We start from the raw sequence: 6,176 nt of genomic DNA on the forward strand, positions 1-6,176 counted from the left end.
GAGGCGGTCACGAACTTTCAGAGCGCGCTGCCCATCCCTGTGCAGGGCTGGCCGGTTGTGGCTCGGGCTTTTCTGGCTCCCGCACCACCCCCTTCGCCTCCCCGCCCCTCTGAGGGGCTGGAACTGCCGCGCCGAGCCTTTGAACCCAGGACTCACGGGGGTCGCTTTCCAAGCACAGGGGGAAGCCGACCAGAGGCGCATTTGCCCCAGGCTCACCCAGGGCTAGAGAGAGGCGGGGACACCGAGCTCCCCTGTGGGTGGATGGGGTAGGGTGAAGGCCCGAACAGCTGCTTGAAGGCCACCCTCTGCCCCTGCACACACTGCTCACTTACACTTAGACTCACACTTGAAACCCCCTTCCCAGTTCAAACCAACCGCACCCCACCCCAAGAGTACCAAAACCATGAAAGGGCTTCACAACAGGGATGTGGGCTTCTTGTTCCTTTGAAATGAATCTAAAGGAAAAGCTCTATTCACCAATGGCCTTACCCTTGCTGAGGGCTCTTGTGCCACGGCCCTGGGTGTACTTTACACTTGTGATTCATGGCTGCCTGAGCCAGCTCCCTGACTCTGGGTGTTCTGAGTGACAGGTGGGGCCGTGGGACCAGAGCAAAGATTCCATTCAATGTGAGTTAGCGGTTCCTGGGGAACCCCATTTCCCCACTGGCCCCTTCAGTGAGGGACCTCTCTCCAAAGGTCATACAACTGTCTACAGGTGCCTGGCTTCTTGGGGGCACTTTGGTAGTTTAGTGGGTCTGCAAACCTTTGACTACTGTCATAAAACGAAGGTTTTCAAAATCATTCCATTCCTCACCCCCCTGCCCCAATATTTCTAACGATCGGCATTCTAAAGAGTAGATTCCAAAGAGGTGGCTCTTGGGAGGTAATCCATGAAACAACTGGCTTCCACTTACTGGCTCTGTCTCCATTCCAAGAAGAAGCCCAAACCAGCCAGGCAAAGTAGACCCATAGGGAATCCTACATGAAGAGAAACTGAGGCCTCACAGCCAATGCCTGCCACTGACACGGAGCAAGCAAACTGTAAGTAGAAAGAGACTGAAGCTCCTGCCTCCAAGGATTCCAGCTGAAGGCCGATTGGTTTGGACTGCTGTGTGTCACAAGACACTTTAGACCGAGGGCTCATACACAGAAGCACGCTGCTCACAATTCTGAGGTCTTAGAAGCCCAAGCGTGTCCCGGGTCTATCATGGCTCACGGATGGCTCTTCTTTAATGGTGAATTGTGGTGGAAGGCCAAAGTGCTCCCTGAGGCCTTATTTATGGTTAACGATTACAATGTGGTTCACTATGAATCACTGACCCTATTCCTGAAGGCTCACTCTCACAACCTGGTCACCCCCAAGGTCGCCCCTCCTAACAGTCATCTGGGATTTCATCAGGTCAAGAGAGAGGTCTATCGTTCTCTCTTTCCATCTTCCGTCATCGAGGGCACTGACAGCCCAGTTGTCTTCACCGGCCTCTGTGGGTGGGGCCAAAGCAAACATGTCCTGGATGGACGTGTGCCCTGGGTCTTCACTCCAGCCGAGATAAGGAAGGTTAAAGGTGGAGAACCCGGTTAAGAGCATAAGACACTGTACAGCAGGGACAGCAGAGAGGAGGCAGCTGGCCCACAGGGGAGGCAGCAATGGAACTGAGCTTCACAGTGACTTGGACACGTTGTAGAAATGCCAAAGGCCTTTCCTTTGCTAGTCTTCTGCTCTTGCTGCTGTTCCAGAAGAACAGTGTGGCCGTTCTCAACAATGTTCCAACCACTGCTCTCTCTGCGGCGGAGGAGAGAAGTCAGTGACTGGGCAGGACTGGAGTCCAGCTGCGACTTAATGGCATTGTACTCTACTCTTAATTGTGTGCTCATTTTTTATTTATAGCAATCAGTGCTGGCTTTCGTTGTGTGGTAGAGATGGAACATTTCTTCTCTACATGAATTTTGTTAAACCAAAGAGGAGTGATCTGACTCGGAACACGGTGTGACTCGGGGATCAGATGATTTGGTGGCGTGGCAGAATCACAAAGCTGCTCTGCCTGCCACCAACCCCGGGAAAGCTGAGCTCTAGTGGATGGACGAGAAAACCAGGCGAGGGGGTTGGAAGAAAGTACTGGGGACCAGCTGATTGCAGTATCCCTGAGACAGTGAAGTTTGTCACCAGGGTTGGCACTGGGAAGGGAAGTCATAATCCATGAAAATTAGCAAAACCCTTAATATATTTTGACAAACTGGTATAAAGAATTTCACCAAACTAGCCGTCTATTTCTGGGAACTGACTGACCAAGGGAGGTCTAGGAAGTTCTCCCTTGGGCAATCAAAGGCTTCATTCCTACTCTCTTGTTCTGTAAACAACCTGGAGGACTACGGTGGGGAAGATGGACCAATTGGTTTTCCCTCCATCTGTTGGACAAACCTGTCCCCCACTATACTGACACCACTGACGAAGCAGCCACAGACTTATCAACAGACACCTTGAAGGCCACAGTGGCTTTGTTTACTGACTACCCCAGTATCTTCTCTCTCCCTTCTAGTTGCATCTAGAGGTTCCCCTCAAAGACTCTGTCCCCCATTTGGTTAGGGTAGATCCTCTGTAACCCCACGAATCTGAAATTTTAACATAGGATAAAACTGAGATCTTAGCAACTGACACGAAGTAGACACAACTTTCTGGCTACAAGTTCAAGTCTGGATTAGGTGTGTGACCATCTTGGGCAAATTAGTCGGTCTCAGGATTTTGACTAGAGCTCTTGAGAAGGTTCTCTATCCAGTGTTACTATAGGAAAGAGAAAACTCAAATCTAAAGCTTCTAGGAGGCATGTTGACACAGAACAGACTACGTATGACCAACCCCAACAAAGAAGAAATGGAGGGGGGGAGTTTAAGTTTTGATTTATTATTTAAGATCCAGCTGGGCCTGAAATCTACCCTGCTTGTGACCTATTTACAATAGGTCATGATTTTATTCCTAACACAACATCTGTAGATTTTTTTTTTAAATCAACTTTCAATTAGAGAAATCCTTGCTGAAACATGCCCCATTCTTGAAGACTCCAGGCTGAACAAGGTGTGAAAGAAGCATGTGACTTAGACAGTTCAGCTGTAAACTGGCAAAAAGGCTCTTATTTGGTTCAAAATGTTTAAACTATCTGGCCTGTCACCACAACCCTGTTATTTATCAGAGTTCAGATTTAAATTCAGTGTTACCTCATCTCAGGGCACAGTTCACTCCCGTTAAGCTGTGCTAACTCTTGAACTCACACCTGGAGTTGGTACTTGATTCCATTCTATCCAGTGTGTTCCTGAAGACAAGTCGTCGGTTCTGCATCTCTTGGGTTTCCAGATGCTCATAATCTGTCATGAGAGGCCAAGCTGGGGGATAATGGCCATGCGTCTCTAAAGAGGATAATAATAAACGATCCTCTCTCCTCTGAGGTCTACCAGTGTTCCTTGATTTTTCTTGAGTACCATCGCTGTGTGTCCCAAGAGTCACCATCTCTCAGGACACTTCCGAGCGTCAGCCACTCTGGTTCGCATTTGCTTCTTCCCAGGCAGCAGATGTGTGACCACTGCGTTGACACTGGAGCTCTCATGGGTTGATTCAAAATCCAGGGTTGAGAACATTGCAGTTTATCTCAGCTAAGCATCCCTTCCAGTTGCCCCTTCCTGTACTTTATGACTCTTTTGAAGATTGTTTTCCCTTAAATTTAGGGGATTTAAGAGACAGGGACAAAATATATTCTGTAGTTTTCCATTATCCTTAAACTTCCTCCACCCATCCTGAAGATGCCTGGGACTTGCTTCGAAGTCAGAGAATTAAGTTCCTCTCCATGTTCTGCAAGGTTGGCTTTGTACCCTCTAGTCATGACAGTTCATCCTGAGACCCGCCTACTGCTGCAGATGTTTTACTTTAAAAGTAATGTACATCACAATTATGATTCAGTGAAATAAACCCATCCCAAGCCAGACCTGGAGCTGCAGCCTGTAAGGCCGGCTACTCAACCTACTGAGAGAGTCAGGAAAAGCATCAGTTCAAGGAAGCCTGGGTGAGTCCCTAAAACTTCCTTCCTTCCTTCCTTCCTTCCTTCCTTCCTTCCTTCATTCATTCATTTATTTATTTATTTATTTATTTATTTATTTATTTATTTGGTTAGTTAGTTAGTTAGTTAGTTTAATGTATTCAGTCTTTAAGAGTCCCAAGGGTCCAAGTTAGTTTACTCTGCTGGTCTTTCTGTGGAGTTCCTATCCCCTTCGGGGTCCTCAATTCTTCCCCTGATGTTTCCATAAGAGTCCCCAAGTTCTCATTTATTTATTTTTAAGCATGGGATATATCTTGGTGGCAAATTACTTGTTTACTATGTGTGAATACTTGAGTTCTATCCCCCAAACTACAGGCACAGACAGACTGACTGACAGACACACACACACACACACACACACACACACACACACACACACATGCACACACAGAGAGAGATCACTGTGACTTATTTTTTAATAATTTATTATTAATTTATTACATAAAAGTACACTGTAGCTGTCTTCAGACACATCAGATTCCATTACAGATGGTTGTGAGCCACCACATGGTTGCTGGAGATTAAACTCGGGACCTCTGGAAGAGCAGTCAGTGCTCTTAACCACTGAGCCATCTCTCCAGCCTTCACAGTGACTTCTAAACTTTAATCAAGCCCATATGTTCAAGGCCTAAAAGATATTAGGCTATTTCCAGGAGAGATATGATATCTCCAGCAGAAATTGTCCCTGAGAGCTGCCTAGTGAGCCCCGTGAGCTCTACTGTGCACACCAGATCTCCGTGGCCCTCTCTGTCACTCTTCTTCTACATCTAAGTGACACTCCAGGGCATAGCTTGAGACTCTGCACGGAGAAATCAGGATTTGTTCTCTGGGACATGAGTAAGATGACAGTTCTCCCAAAGGACCACATCTAAGGCCTCAGAACTTTGGGTAAGTTATACAAAATGGGAAACGGACCACAAAACAAGAAAGACAAAGAAGTACTTGTGGGTCTCAACATCATCATAAATGTCTTGCATGACAGAAGCAGGAGGCCAGCCATAGAAGCAGTTATGGAAGGGGAAGCCCAAGAACCTTCAGGAACTGGCAGTGGGCAGACTAGGTTTTCCCCTAAAGAATCTAGAAGGAGTGTGCTCCTACCAGCCTGGTTTTCAAACATCTGAACTGCAGGAGCATGACACTAAGTTTATACATGGTTCAGCCACTGTTTGTGATGACTATGGCCCCATGGATCTTTGCACAGGACTCACATGGCTCACAGAGTTTCTTCAGAGGAGAGCCCGACTCCAGAAAGGCAGAGGCAAGGTAATTGTGTATTTCTGTAAACTTTCTAGGAGCATTAAATGAGGCCTGGGGCTTCTGGTAGCCATGCACACCATAATGTGAGATGTAGCCCCATGAAGGGAACCAACAGAGATGGGGGATGATGAGGGGAAGATGCAGTAATGGGGACAAACTAAGGCATTAGTCCTTGTACTCTTCATGGTTCCATGGATCTTTACATCTACCAGTCGAGATATTTCCCTCTTTACTTTACCCACCCAACTGGATTACTTCCAATTCATTCAGAAGCATCTGGATGTGACTATTCCACCTTACAGTTGTCTGGAACCCAGGGACCAAAGGAAGTATATGCAGCAAAGAAAACTTTCTCACGAAGCAGAATGACCACACTTGCCAAGAGTCTAGAATGTCTACATCTTCCACGATTGGCTAGCAAACTATGCATGTTGTTTTAAAACCCTTTCTTGTAGAAGTTGATGCTATGTGGGGGGAGAAAGGCTACCCAATATCCTAAAGCTATCAGGTGCAGCCTTGAGCCAATCACCAACTTGCCACTCCCTGGTACAAGTACCCATACCCGGATGGGATCAATTCCATCTTTCCACATATAAGGAGACAACCCTTAGGGGAAAAGTCATCAAGGAGGAGTTTTTGTTTGGGAATTAGAGACGTTTCCCTCAGTAGCATCTCCAATATACGTCTGTTTTAGTTTTGCCAGGAAGTGTTACCCAGATGTGCATGTGAGCATACACACAAACATGCACACACACAGCACTCCTCTCATTCAGACTTTATGCATAGATGTGCACACGTGTGCCACACACATGCACACCACTCTTCTCTGCTTACCTCAAA

Source organism: Micromys minutus (assembly GCF_963924665.1).
Source record: "Micromys minutus genome assembly, chromosome: 11".
Classification (NCBI taxonomy): domain Eukaryota; kingdom Metazoa; phylum Chordata; class Mammalia; order Rodentia; family Muridae; genus Micromys; species Micromys minutus.